The sequence below is a fragment of the Aotus nancymaae genome, unplaced genomic scaffold (genome assembly GCF_030222135.1).
Source record: "Aotus nancymaae isolate 86718 unplaced genomic scaffold, 86718_ANA_hifiasm-v0.15.2.pri h1tg000004l, whole genome shotgun sequence".
Taxonomy (NCBI): domain Eukaryota; kingdom Metazoa; phylum Chordata; class Mammalia; order Primates; family Aotidae; genus Aotus; species Aotus nancymaae.
This window is the reverse complement of record NW_026988415.1, coordinates 60,372,161-60,388,478: the sequence shown is the minus strand read 5'-3', so window position 1 is coordinate 60,388,478 and position 16,318 is coordinate 60,372,161. Positions and strand designations below refer to the sequence as shown.

The following is a 16,318-nucleotide window of genomic DNA, read 5'->3' as shown; positions in this document are numbered from 1 at the left end:
AAGACGTTCTTCGAAACCAACGAGAATGAAGACACCACATACCAGAATCTCTGGGACACATTTAAAGCAGTCTCTAGAGGAAAATATATAGCAATAAGTGCCCACATGAGAAGAAAGGAGAGATCTAAAATTGACACCCTATCGTCAAAATTGAAAGAGCTAGAGGAGCAAGATCAAAAAAACTCAAAACCTAGCAGAAGACAAGAAATAACTAAGATCAAAGCAGAATTGAAGGAGATAGAGACACGAAAAACCCTTCAAAAAATCAATAAATCCAGGAGCTGGTTTTTTGAAAAGATCAACAGAATAGACAGACCACTAGCCAGACTAATAAAAAAGAAAAGAGAGAATAATCAAGTAGATGCAATAAAAAATGATAAAGGGGATATCACCACAGATGCCACAGAAATTCAAACCATCATCAGAGATTATTACAAACAACTCTATGCACATAAATTAGAAAACCTGGAGGAAATGGATAAATTCCTGGACAGCTGCCTCCTCCCAAGCCTAAACCAGGAAGAAGTCGAAACCCTGAATAGACCAATAACAAGGTCTGAAGTCGAGGCAGCAATTAAGAGCCTACCACCCAAAAAAAGCCCAGGTCCAGACGGATTCACAGCCGAATTCTACCAGACATACAAAGAGGAACTGATACCGTTCCTACTGAAACTATTCCAAATAATCCAAAAAGAGGGAATCCTTCCCAAATCATTTTATGAGACCAACATCATCCTAATACCAAAACCTGGCAGAGACTCAACAAGAAAAGAAAACTACAGGCCAATATCCATGATGAACATAGATGCAAAAATCTTCAATAAAATACTGGCAAGCCGATTACAACAGCACATCAAAAAGCTTATCCACCATGATCAAGTAGGATTCATCCCGGGGATGCAAGGCTGGTTCAATATACGCAAGTCTATAAATGTAATTCACCACATAAACAGAACCAAAGACAAAAACCACATGATTATCTCAATCAATGCAGAGAAGGCCTTCGACAAAATTCAACAGCCCTTTATGCTAAAAACCCTCAATAAACTAGGTATCGACGGAACCTATCTCAAAATAATAAAAGCTATTTATGACAAACCGACAGCCAATATCATACTGAATGGGCAAAAACTGGAAGCATTCCCTTTGAAATCTGGCACTAGACAAGGATGCCCTCTCTCACCACTCCTATTCAATATAGTACTGGAAGTTCTAGCCAGAGCAATCAGGCAAGAAAAAGAAATAAAGGGATTTCAATTAGGAAAGGAGGAAGTCAAATTGTCTCTATTTGCAGACGACATGATTGTATATCTAGAAGACCCCCTCATCTCAGCCCAAAATCTCCTGAAACTGATAAGCAACTTCAGCAAAGTCTCAGGATACAAAATCAATGTGCAAAAATCACAAGCATTCCTATACACCAATAACAGACTTAAAGAGAGCCAAATCAAGAACGAACTGCCATTCACAATTGCTACAAAGAGAATAAAATACCTAGGAATACAACTAACAAGGAATGTAAAGGACCTCTTCAAGGAGAACTACAAACCACTACTCAACCAAATAAGAGAGGACACAAACAGATGGAGAAACATTCCATGTTCATGGTTAGGACGAATTAATATCGTGAAAATGGCCATACTGCCCAAAGTAATATACAGATTCAATGCTATCCCCATCAAGCTACCAATGACCCTCTTCACAGAACTGGAAAAAACCACCTTAAACTTCATATGGAACCAAAAGAGAGCCCGCATAGCCAAGTCAATTCTAAGCAAAAAGAACAAAGCGGGAGGCATCACACTACCAGACATCAAACTCTACTACAAGGCTACAGTAATCAAAACAGCATGGTACTGGTACCAAAACAGAGATATAGACCAATGGAACAGAACAGAGGCATCGGAGGCAACACAACATATCTACAACCACCCGATCTTTGACAAACCTGATAAAAACAAGCAATGGGGAAAGGACTCCCTGTTCAATAAGTGGTGTTGGGAAAACTGGCTAGCCATATGCGGAAAGCAGAAACTGGACCCCTTCCTGACACCTTACACTAAAATTGACTCCAGATGGATTAAAGACTTAAACATAAGACCTAACACCATAAAATCACTAGAAGGAAACCTAGGCAAAACCATTCAGGATATAGGCGTAGGCAAGGACTTCATGACCAAAACACCAAAAGCATTGGCAACAAAAGCCAAAATAGACAAATGGGACCTAATCAAACTCCATAGCTTCTGCACAGCAAAAGAAACAGTCAATAGAGTGAATCGGCAACCAACAGAATGGGAAAAAATTTTTGCAGCCTACCCATCTGACAAAGGGCTGATATCCAGAATTTACAACGAGCTAAAAAAGATTTACAAGAAAAAAACAAACAAGCCCATTCAAAAGTGGGCGAAGGATATGAACAGATACTTTACAAAAGAAGACATACATGAGGCCAACAAGCATATGAAAAAATGCTCATCATCACTGGCCATTAGAGAAATGCAAATCAAAACTACATTGAGATACCATCTCACACCAGTTAGAATGGCAATCATTAAAAAATCTGGAGACAACAGATGCTGGAGAGGATGTGGAGAAATAGGAACACTTTTACACTGTTGGTGGGATTGTAAATTAGTTCAACCATTGTGGAAAACAGTGTGGCGATTCCTCAAGGACCTAGAAATAGAAATTCCATTTGACCCAGCAATCCCATTACTGGGCATATATCCAAAGGATTATAAATCGTTCTACTATAAGGACACATGCACACGAATGTTCATAGCAGCACAGTTTACAATAGCAAAGACCTGGAACCAATCCAAATGCCCATCGATGATAGACTGGACAGGAAAAATGTGGCACATATACACCATGGAATATTATGCAGCCATTAAAAACGAGGAGTTCGCTTCCTTTGTAGGGACATGGATGAACCTGGAAACCATCATTCTCAGCAAACTGACACAAGAACACAAAATCAAACACCACATGTTCTCACTCATAGGCGGGTGTTGAACAAGGAGAACACATGGACATAGGGAGGGGAGCACTATACACGGGGGTCTGTTGTGGGGGAGTTGGGGGGACAGCGGGGGGGTGGGGAGTTGGGGAGGGATAGCATGGGGAGAAATGCCAGATATGGGTGAAGGGGAGGAAGGCAGCAAATCACACTACCACGTATGCACCTATGCAACAACCTTGCATGTTTTTCACATGTACCCCAAAACCTAAAATGCAATAAAAAAAAAAAAATAAAAAATAAAACTTCAAAAAAAAAAAAAAAAGAAATAATTAAAGAGAATAAAGTAGAAATTCTGGAATTGAAAAATGCAACTGACACAGAAAAATGCATCAGAGTATCTTAGGAGCAGAATTGATCATGCAGAATAAAGAATTGGTGAGCTTGGAGACATGCTATTTGAAAATAAACAGAGAAGACAAAATATAAAATAATACAAAAGAATAAAGCATGCCTACACCATCTAGAACATATCCTCCAAAATGCAAATCTAAGAGATTTTGGCCTCAAAGAGGAGGTAGAGAGATAGGAGTATAAAGTTTATTCAAAGGAATAATAACAAAGAATTTCCCAAACCTAGAGAAAGATATTAATATTCAAGTAAAAGAAAGTTATAAAACAGCAAGTAGGTTTAAGCCAAATAAGACTACCACAGGGCACTTAATAATCAAGCTCCAAAAAGTCAAGGATAAAGAAAGGATCCTAAAAACAGCAAAAGAAAAGAAACAAATGACATACAATGAAGTTCCAACACATCTGGCAGAAGTCTTTTTAGTGGAAACCTTACATTCCAGGAGAGAGTTGCATAACATATTTTAAGTGCTGAAAGAAAAATACATTGTCCTAGAATAGTGTATCCAGCAAAAATATCCTTCAAACAAGAAAGATAAATAATGACTTTCCCAGACAAACAAAAGCTGAGGGATCTCATCAATACCTTATCTGTTCTATGAGAAATGCTGAAGGGATTTCTTCAATCTGAAAGGTAAAGATGTTAATGAGCAATAAGAAATCATCTAGAGGTACAAATCGCCCTGATAATAGTAAGTACACAGAAAAATCACAGAATATTATAACACTGTAATTGTGATGTTTAACGTACTAATATCTTGAGTAGAAAGACAAGAAGACAAACCCATATACAACATGACTTTTTCTAGCCAGGCATGGGGGTGCCCACCTGTAATCCCAGCTACTTGGGAGGCTGAGGCAGGAGAATTGCTTGAACCTGGGAGGCGGAGGTTGCAGAAGGCTGAGATTGTACCACTGCACTCCAGCCTGGATGACAGAGTGACACTAAGTCTCAAAAATAAATAAATAAATAAACAGATTTTCAAGACAGAGACAAGAATCAACTGAAATGCTCATCAGTGGTAGACTTGATAAAACAAAGTGTGGTGTGGTACATTTACACCATGGAATACTACAGAGCCATAAAACAGAATGAGAACATATCCTGTGCAGACACATGGCTGAAGCTGGACGCCATATCCTTAGCAATCTAATGAAGCAATAGAAAACCAAATAATACATGTTCTCACTTATAAATAGGAGCTAAATGATGAGAACACATGGACACATAGAGGGGAACAAGAGACAATTGGATATATCAAAAAGTGGAGGGTGAGAAGAGGGAGAGGATCAAGAAAAATAACTAATGGGTACTGGTCTTAATAACTGGGTAATAAAATAATCTGTACAACAAACCTTTATGACACAAATTTACCTATATAACAAACCTGCATATGTATCCCCAACTTAAAAGTTACAAAAAGAACTAAATACAAACAATAAGTAAAAAAGCAGGGGAATAAAGGTAAAGCACAGAGATTTTTATTATATTTTTCTTTGCTTGTTTGTTAGTTCGTTTATGCAATCAGTGTTGTCATCAGTTTCAAATAATGGATTATATAACTTCTAAGAGTCATGGAAAGCTCAAATCAAAAAGCATGCAATGGATACACACAAAATAAAACAATAAATGAAAACATAGGACCAGATAAAATTACCTTCAATAAAAAGAAGACAAGGAGAAAGGAGAAAAGAAAGAGAAGACCATAAAATAACCAGAAAACAAATAAAATGGCAGGAGTAAGTCCTTACTTGTCATAACAATATTAAATGTAAGTGGACTAAACTCTTTAATCAAAAGACATAGACTGGCTGAATGAATAAAAAAGTAAGACCCAATGACTGTTGCCTACACAAACCACAGTCCACCTTTAAAGACACACATAGACTGAAAATAAAGACATGTAAAACAAATTCCATGTAAATGGAAACCAACGAAGAGCAAAAATAGCTATACTTATATCAGAAAAAATAGATTTGAAGACAAAAAGTATAAAAAAAGATGAGGAAAGTCATTATATAAAGATAAGGAGTCAAAACATCAAGAGGCTATAACAATTATAAATACATATGCACCAAACACAGGAGCACACAGATATATAAAACATGTATTATTCAAGGTGAAGAGACAGATAGACTCCAATAGTATAAAATCTAGTGACTTTCACATCCCACTGTCAGCACTAGATGGATAATCCATACACAAAATCAACAAAGCAACACCAGACTTAATCTTCACCATAGACCAAATAAATCTAATAGACATTTACAGAACACATCATCCAGTGGATACAGAATGCATATTCTTCCTCACAGCACAAGGATCATTCTCAAGGACTACATGTTAGACCACAAAACAAATCTTTTTTTTTTTTGCTGTTTTAAAACTTTATTTTGACATAACTAAGCTTACAGAAGTAAACACAAATTATTTAATAGAATGCTATTTACATTTAACTTATCCTACACAATTTGGACTACAAACTTGGCATATGGTGCCACATATAGGTGAAGGGGAGGAAGGCAGTAAATCACACTGCCACATATGCACCTATGCAACAATCTTGCATGTTTTTCACATGTACCCCAAAACCTAAAATGCAATTAAAAAAAATTACAATGTGGTTTATCTATTACTAATATGTAAAAGAGTCTCTGTAGAATACTGCTAAAGAAAATGCAAGAACCTTGACAAATGTATATTTGGTTCACCTCAGAAAAATAACACATGTTATACTCCATATGTTTATAATACTGGTGCAACAAAACATTGTTTTAATGTCTTAATGCCAGCATAGAAATGTCAATAACTAATTGATATGGAAGGGGGTGAGAGGGATCCTATGTACACATTTGAAACTGTAAAAAGGTATCTGATTTATTTAATATTGCATGTAAATGGTAATTATACTAAAATCAAACTTTGAGTAATTTCTTCTGTCTGCATTAATACTATCTGCTTTCTTCATCCCATGAGGACAACAAGAAAATGCGGCATGGGAGCTGTAAGTTTTTCTGATATATGAAAAATTATAAATTATGTTTCTTTCTCAGCTTTTCAGTCCAGAAAAGACAATATACTACAGCAAGGTGTTTCTTCCATTGTCAACATTCACAGAGTGGTATATAATGTATAGTAGAATTTTAATTAGTATCAACACTCACGTGCAAAATAGTCTCTAAAGATAATCACCACTTGACCTTAGAAGTGACTCTAGTAAACGAAATTGCCCTTTTTAGAAGGCTGGAGAAAAACAGCCAGTCATAATTATAAGAAGGCTTATCAAAAAAAATGCAGCACCTTGTGAATTACACCTCACTGAAAACATAACCCCAAAATAAAAGCCACTATGGAAAAAGAAGAAAAAGATAACTTAAAATATTATGAGAATCAATAAGAGTATAGGTTCAAAAGATAGTTAAAAGATATCTTTGTTGTAAAATTACCTAGAATTAAGACTTACAATGTATCATAATGTTTAAAGTTTATCACTAGTTACTAAACATTAATTTACAATTAACATGCTAACCTTTTGTTCCTGGATCAACAGTTAGAATGACAATCATTTAAAAATCTGGAGACAACAGATGCTGGAGAAGATGTGGAGAAATAGGAACACTTTTACACTGTTGGTGGGAGTGTAAATTAGTTCAACCATTGTGGAAGACAGTGGGGCGATTCCTCAAGGATCTAGAAATAGAAACACCATTTGACCCAGCAATCCCATTACCGGGTATATACCCAAAGGATTATAAATCGTTCTATTATAAAGACATATGCACACCTATGTTCACTGTGGCACTGTTTACAATAGCAAAGACCTGGAACCAACCCAAATGTCCATCAATGATAGACTAGACAATGAAAATGTGGCACATATACACCATGGATACTATGCAGCCATAAAAAGGATGAATTCACGTCTTTGTAGGGACATGGATGAATCTGGAAACCATCATTCTCAGCAAACTGACACAAGAACAGAAAACCAAATATCACATGTTTTCACTCATAGGCAGGTGATGAATAAGGAGAACACATGGACACAGGGAGGGGAACATCACACACGGGAGTAGGCGGAGGGGGTAGGAGGCAGGGGAGGGGAGGGACAGCGGGGGGCAGGAGTTTGGGGAGGGATAACACCGGGAGAAATGCCTGATGTAGGTGACAGGGGATGGAGACAGAAAACCACCATGGCATGTGTGTAGCTATGCAACAATCCTGCAGGATGAGCACATGTACCCCAGAGTTTAAAGTACAATTAAAAAAAAATTATAGCTTCAATTCTTTCCAGTGTGGGGGAAGCGGGATTAGAAAATAAAACATTCAAACAGTTGTGTGCAAATATCACATTTTTCAAGTGAAAGAACTTCCAAGTGAACCAGAAGTTCATACTGCTAATACATATTTCATGGAAACATTTTTTAATAAGTGCAAATACATGCTATTAAGTTTCAAAACCTAATACAGTGCAGAAAATTAAGTTCTTATTTTTTTGGAAGAACGTTTCAAGTCCCAATCAATTTCTAGTAACAATGTTTTTGCAGATCAATTTAATAATAAGGGGTTTTTATTTCCTTCATATTTTTTGTTTTGGTCTTAAAGACTAGATTAAAATTTAGTTCAATCCCCCAGAAGGCAAGGAGTTTTACCTTTGCATTATAACAAAATATCCACAAAAAAACACTTCTTCAAACCAATTCCTAATATTGAATCTGTGCTCAAGATGAATCTTCTCTGTACAATGTAAATGGTTACTTAGCTGAAATGTACTCAGGAACATTTAAACTACTTGTTAGAATGATTTAGTTAGACTTATAATTTAAGTTTTAAAACATAAATATATGCAGCTTGATCTTCTGTTGACAGTGATGGTCAGACTCTAGATTTCAACATTTACAAATTCCCATTCATGCACACAAAACACACACCATTATCACATAACTTACTCCTCATAGATTGGAAAATTCTTCTGTTGCTTTAAATCTTTGGCCTTCTAGTCAAGTTCAAGGTCAAATGATTTTAACTCAATCTTCACTCTCAGACTATTAGCAAATTTCTACCCACACATGATTACTGCTTATCATGCAGCCACACATGATATTTCCTATTGTACTGGCAAAATCGGAAACTTGCCTCAAAGAGGTCATCAGATTTAATAAAAATGGTCCATAAACTGGTTATTGCAGAATATAATATGAGAGATCAGAATTCAAGATTCTCTATTGGCATCATACTTCATTTTGCTACAATGAATAAGTGCTTTCAGAAAAAAAATGAAAGAAATCTTATGTTGGATTATTCCATACCTTTTGGATACTAGCTAAAGAACACACAAAAATGTTCTGGAGTATACACCCTACCAAAAAAGTGTTTTAAAAACTCAGAAAATGGAATTATATTGAAAGTATCTTCTCTAACCACAGTGCAATAAAACTAGAAATCAATAACAAGAGCAAGACTGGAAACTATGCAAACATATGGGAATTAATATGTTCCTGAATGATCAGTGGGCCAATTAAGAAAATAAAAAGAATATTAAAAATTTTTCAAAACAAATGATAATGGTAAAAAAAAAAAAAAACCACACCCCAAACAATGGGATACAGCAAAAGCAGTACTAAGAGGAAAGTTTAAAGCTATAAGTGCCTACATTCAAAAAGTAGAAAAACTGCAGATAGACAACTAAAGATGTATTTCAGAGAACTAGAAAAGAAAGAGCAAACCAAACCCAAAATAATTATATAAAAAAATAAAAATTAGAGCAGAAATCGATGAAATTGAAATGAAGAAAATAGTACGAACGATGAATGAAGTTACAAATTTTTTTTTAAATACAAGAATTTTTTTTTTAAATATAAGAAAATTGACAAACCTTTAGCGAGACTAACTGTGGGGACAAAAGAGAGAAGACTCAAATAAATAAAATCAGAGGTAAAAAATGAGACATTACAATTGATAATGCAGAAATTCAAAGGATCATTAGAGGCTATTATGAGCAACTATATGCCAATAACTTGGAAAACCTAGGAGTGGAAAAATTTCTAGACACATACAACCCTCCAAAATTGAACCATTAAAGCATCTAAAACCTGAATAAATCCATAAGTAACAAGATTGAATTGATAACAAAAAGTATTCCAGAAAAGAAAAGCCAAGGAACCTGATATATTCACTGCTAACTTTTACCAAACATTTAAGAACTAATACCATTCCTACTCAGACTATTCCAAAAGATAGAGCATGAGAACATACTTTCGAACGCATTCGATGAGGCCATTATCACCCTAATATCAAAATCAGACAAAGATGTCTCAAAGCAAAACAACAAAAAAACTACAGGCAAATATCCTTGTGAATATTGATATAAAAACTTCAACAAAATACTAGCAAATCGATCATAAGATCACATTAAAAAGATGATTCATTATGGCTAAGTTAGACTTATCACAGAAATTTAAGAATGATTAAACATATGCAAATTAACCAATGTGAGACATCATTTCAACAAAATGAAGGACCATAACCAAATGATCATTTGAATTAATGCTTAAAAATTGTTTGATAAAAGTAAATATCCCTTCATGATAAAAAGAAAAAGGATTCTTAAAACTGGGTATAGAAGGAGCATACCACAACACACTAAAAGCCATATATGACAGATCCACAGCTAGTATCATACTGAATGGGGAGAAAATGAAAGCCTTCCCTCAAAGATATGGAAAACAACCAGAATGCCCACTTTCACCACTGTTATTAAATGTAGTACTGAAAGTCCTAGCTAGAGCAACTGACCAAGAGAAAGAAAGAAAGAAATTTGAAAGAGTAAGTCATATTATCTTTGTTTCCAGATGATATAATCATGTATTTGGAGAAACTTAAACACTCTGCCAAAAAACTACTGGAATTGATAAACAAATTGAGTAAAGCTGCAGGATATAAAATCAACATACAAAAATCTGTAGCATTTCTAAATGCTAACAGCAAACATTCTGAAAAGAAAGTAATACCATTTACAATAGCTACAAAATAATATAATAACTAGGAAATTACTAAAAGAGAAGTGAAAGATCTCTATAGTGAAAACTATAAAACATTGATGAAAGAAATTGAAGAGGACCCAACAAAACTGATAGTCCATGCTCATGAATTAGAGGAATCAATATTTTTAAAGTGTCTATACTATGCAATCTATAGATTCAATTCAATCCCTATCAAAATACCAATGACATTCTTCACAGAAACAGAAAAAAAAAAATACTAAAATGTATATGGAACCATAAAAGAACCAGAACAGCCAAAGCTATCCTGAGCAAAAAGATAAAAACTGGAGGAATCACATCACCTTACTTCAAATTATGCTACAAAGCTGTAGTAACCGGAAGAGCATGGTACTGGCATAAGAACAGACACATAGATAAATGGAACAGAATACAGAACCTAGAAACAAATCCATGCATCTACAGTGAACTCAGGCTTGACAATATTGCCAAGAATATACACTGGGGAAAGGATAGCCTCTTCAACAGATGGTGCTAGAGACTGGACATCCATATGGAGAAGAATGAAACTAGACCCCTATCTCTCACCATATACAAAACTAAAAAAAAAAAAAAAAAAAAAGGATTAAAAACTTAAATCCAAGGCCTGAAACTATGAAACTATTAGACGAAAACTTTGGCAAAAGTCTCCAGAACACTGTTCTTGACAAAGATTTATTGAGGAATACCTCACAAACACAGGAAACCAAAGCAAAAATGGACAAATGGGATCAAATCAAGTTGAAAAGCTTCTGCACATCAAAGGAAACAATCAACAAAGTGAAGAGACAACATACAGAATGGGAGAAAAATACCTACAAACTACCTGTCTGACAAGGGATTAATAATCAGAATATATTAGGAGCCCAAACAATGCCGTAGGAAAAAAATCCAACAATCTGATTTAGTAATGGGGAACGTAACTGAACAGACATTTCTCAAAAGAAGACACACAAATTGCCATGAGGCATATGAAAAAGTTCTCCACATCATTAATCATCAGACAATTGCAAATCAAAACTAAAATAAGATATTATCTCACCCCAGTTGAAATGGTTTTTATCCAAAAGACAGGCAATAACAAATGCTGGTGAAGATGTAGAGAAAAGGGAATCCTCATACACTGCTGATGGGAATACAAATCAGTACACACACTATGGAGAACATTGGGTGGTTCCTCGGTAAACTAAAAATAGAACCACCATAAAATCCAGCAATCCCACTGCTAGGTATATATTCAAAATTAAAGGAAATCAGTACATTGAAGAAATATCTGCACTCCCATGTTTACTGCAGTACTATTCACAATAGCCAAGATTTGAAAGCAACCTAAATGTCCATCAACAGGTGAATAAATAAAGAAAATGTGGTATGTATACATAATGGAGCACTACTCAGTCATAAATAACAATGAGATCCTGTCATTTGCAACAACATGGATGCAACTGGAGGTCATTATGTGAAGTCAAATAAGCCAGGCACAGAAAGACAAACATCATATATTCTCACTTATTTGCTGGAGGTAAAATTTAGAACAATTGAAATCATGGTGATAAAGAGTAAAGAGATGGTTACCAGAGGCTGGAAAGAGTAGTGTATTTCTTATAATCAAAGTGCAATAAGCCAAAATATCAATGTGGCAAATAAGTATTGAGCTGTTCTTTGGATATTAAAGTAAACAAAACCTAGTAAACAAGTAGTCAGAACATTCTTCATCATAATTGAATGATATTGTTCTATAAATAAAAAATAAATTAAGAAATAAATTTTATTTAAATTAGCATCAAAAAGAGTAATAAACTTAGGAAAAAAAGTAAGAAAATGGAAGTTTTCTCTACTGAAAAGTAGATAACACTGTTGAAAAAAATCTGAAAAGATTAATTAGTGAAAAATCATCACACATTCATGGATCAGAAAGCATAATATTAATATGAAGTACTAATGCATGATACAACATGAATGAACCTTGAAAGCATTATACTAATTGAAAGAAGCCAGTCTCAAATTGTCCATATCATATGACTCCATTTATATTAAACTGTAGAAAAGATAAATCTACAGAGATAGAAAGTAGAGTAGTGGTTACTTAGTGCCAGGATAGGAGGTGCCATGTGCTAATGGGTATAAGGTTCATTTTTGAGGTGGTTAAATATTCTAAAATTAGATGTTGTGCTGCTGGAACAACTCTGTGAATATATTAGAAACCAGTGAATTCACACTCCTTTTTTTTTTTTTTTTGAGATAGAATTTCGCTCTTGTTGCCCAGGCTGGAGTGCAATGGCATGATCTTGGCTCACTGCAACCTCTGCCTGCTGGGTTCAAGTGATTCTCCTGCCTCAGCCTCCCAAGTAGCTGGGATTACAGGCACTTGCCACCATGCCCAGCTAATTTTTGTATTTTTAGTACAGACAAGGTTTCACCAAGTTGACCAGGCTGGTCTGGAACTCCCGACATCAGGTGACCCACCTGCCTCATCCTCCCAAAGTGCTGGAATTACAGAATGTGTGAATTTTATATTATGTAATTTATGTCTTATTCAAATTATTTAAAAGTGATCCCTGCTAACTCTACTCACTCAACACAGATTACCATTACTTAAAAAAAAAAAACTTCAATATTTTCCTGAGAGTCATTTTGACCAAGTCACTCAATCTTAAAGGCTCTCATTTTCCTCAGGTAAAATAACATTTGTGTTGGTTTAAGATGCCATGATATTTAAAGTTTCTATCATTATTAAACTTTCATGTTTTTTAACAAAAGCACTAAAGTCCACAAGTAATAAAGAAAGTTGGAAAACACTACCAAGGCACTTTTACTAATAGAAATATATTGTGCTTATAAAGATTTTTAAAGGAAGTTCACCAAAGTGCTTTACTTCTATTAATTCCAAAGACCTTCTAAAATCCATGAGAGATGGAAATGCAATTAATTATCAAGCCACAATAATAATTGAAATGATAAATGCTGTATTTATATCGCACCTTTCTTCCAAAGTGCTTCAAAAGTTGATCATTAATAAACTTTAATCACAACAGCACTCTTGTGATAAGCAGGCAATCTGACATAGAGGTAATATGAAAAGTGAATGTCACTTTGGAGGGAGACCAATATGACTGCAATCTGGCTCCATGAGTGAGGTTAGCCCGGAGAGTTTTTGAAATGGAACTTGACTGTAGTATCTTGTTATAGTCACATCCTGCCAGTTTCCTTAATAGCACTTCAACCTTTAATATTATATTCCCAAGAGGCTCCCAAACAGAGCTGATTTTAACTTCTTAGTATCCTTTAGGATTTCTTCAGTTGGTACTCAGTTTTCTAGATTGGTTATTATCCTCAAGATAATTATCCTCAAGAAGTATTATCTCGGCTTGAAGATAAGTGGTGTAATACAGAAAATAATCAGCTATCTCTGTTATATAGTTTCAGGGTCAGAAACCCAAGAGAATTGTTTTTTTTTCTCACAGTTTCATAGCTAAAAAGTTGACAAAATAACCACAGATTCTAAGTTCTGATCCAAGAATGTTGGTGATAGAGCTTCAGCAACACCTTGGAGGCTAAAACTCCATGGATTCCACTTCCTCAGGCTGCCTTGGTTTTCCATATGAACTAACTAAAGAAAAAGTTGGGGTAAAGTGATACTCCAAGTGGTCTCCACCATATTCTCTCAAGTCAGATTGGCTTACAGAGGTCTGGTATAATATAACATTGGGCTTTTAATAGTTGTAATAAAGGTGATAGCTTACTTCCAGTCTTTTTTTAGCCAATACTACATGCTATATATTCCTCAAGTAACCTGTGATAATTGTGGTCTGTGCAAAATTTCACTTAAAATGAAATGTAAATGAGACCTAGACTAGCAGAGTTTCATTAACTTTCCAACTATGAGTTCATATGTATAAGGAGTGTATGTGCTGGGAAGGGTACAAAGAGCCTTGCATAGATTTTTTTCATTTCATGTCACAAGATTCCTGTGAAGTAGGAAGTAGTAAGCACATTATACAAATAAAGAAACTGTTACACAAAGAGGACCAGCCACTGGCTAGACCTTCTTATCTGTTTACAAGTAGAAAGTGGCAGAGCTTGAATTTGAATCCCAGTCTGTCCAGGCTCTAAGCCCATACTCTAAATTGTTATGTCAGGTTGCCTTTCTTTGAAGAAGATTACCATTCATACAATAATTGCTAAATTTTGTTGCACTCAGAAGGTTCTTTTATTTTTAAAAAATTGTTTCTTTAAAAGTTCTGTCAGAAAAAATTGAGACTACGTAAAGGTAAAATCACAGGTTAAATTATCCTTAAGGGAGTGGTGGGTTTAAAAAAAATATTAAAATTAAACCTTGCATTCTCAGGCCTCCCAGTAAGTCAAATACAGTTGAAATAGTTATGCTGCATGGAAAATCAGAAAATACGATAAATGATAAATTGCTGAGTTAGAATTCTGGTTCTGTCATTTACTAGCTGTGTAATCCTAGCCAAGCAATTGAAATATGGATAAAATGCCTGTCTGTCCAAATCATCATGAAGATTAAATGAGATTGGATATATAAAGTGACCAATGGTCCCAGCACACGGTCAGCCCTCAACAAATGGTAAGTGTTATTGTTACTACTATTATTAAGAACAAAATTGAAGGGATAAAGAAATACAAAAGAGTAGATGAATGAAGGAGGGGGGTGTAAAGGATCTTAAAGGTATGATTTAACGTTACTCTAAGCATGCTTCAGTAAAGAGCACATACATAAAAATGAGTCAATTCTCAATAAACAATGACTATCAATGATGATGATGGAGTTCTTGTGTTAGGGCCAGATGCCAGAGGGATGCTTCCTCTACTGTGTTATTATTTTTCATTTTGAACAAGGGCGCTGTAAGGTGGAGGGAGTTAAAAGAAGATGGTTCCTTAAATTGGTTGAGACAGCCTGGAAGCATCTTAAATCCAGACAAATCTTAAGTATTCCGGTTGAAAAGATAAGAAGTCCTAGGCCAGGTGCAGTGGCTCATGCCTGTAATCCCAGCACTTTGGGAAGCCAAAGAGGGCAGATCACCTGAGGTCAGAAGTTCAAGACCAGCCTGGTCAACATGGTGAAACCTTGTCTCTACTAAAAATACAAAAATTAGCTGGGCATCATGGCGCATGCCTGTAGTCCCAGCTACTCAAGAGGCTGAGGCAGGAGAATCTCTTGAACCCAGGAGTGGAGGTTGCAGTAAGCCAATAATGTGCCTCAGCACTCCAGCCTGGGCGACAGAGCGAGATTCCATCTGAAAAAAAAATAAAAAAGAAAGGAAAGAAAAAGATAAGAAGTCCTAGCCAGAAGCAAGGAAAAATGGCAAACACCCAAGCTCCACTATTCAAATTCTCTAAACCAGATTTTTCAGAGGGAATTATCTATAGGTTAAGAGATGTTCTGAGGTAGGCTTATAACTCACTGTTAATGTGATTATTTGAAGCATACCTGAACAATTGAATATATGAAACAATAAATAAATAACAACTATTTTGTACACAGGTCTAAAATTGCTGTCATTCTTACTCTGAATATGTCTTTTACCTATAAACATTTTTAAATGATGATTTGACTACTGTCTCATTTAATGTTTTAATAAAGCACTTACATTTATAAAAAGCATTTGGCTGAGTTACCATAGCCTCTGACTTATCAGCCATCAGCATCTAAAGAAATGATCGACTTGCCTGAATATGTACCAGGGAAGCCACCACTCATCTAGTGACAGCTTGCCCAAATGCAACTAAAAACCATTATAGGAATAATCTATGTTCAAGAGCATGAGCCTGACCAATTTAACCCTATTTTAGTGATGGAAAATTCCATGCTTTCCATGAAGCTCCCATTTCCTGAAGAAAATCATTTTAAATGCCAGGAAAAAACTGTTATGCTATAAAAAT

The 16,318-nt window shown here is 35.2% G+C and overlaps 1 protein-coding gene across 4 annotated transcripts in view; it reads right to left on the bottom strand.

Moving 5' to 3' along the window:
• Window positions 1-16,318, bottom strand: part of HDX (highly divergent homeobox) — a 186,493-nt gene that overhangs the window by 134,547 nt on the left and 35,628 nt on the right. The gene's annotated exons all lie outside the window — the stretch shown is intronic.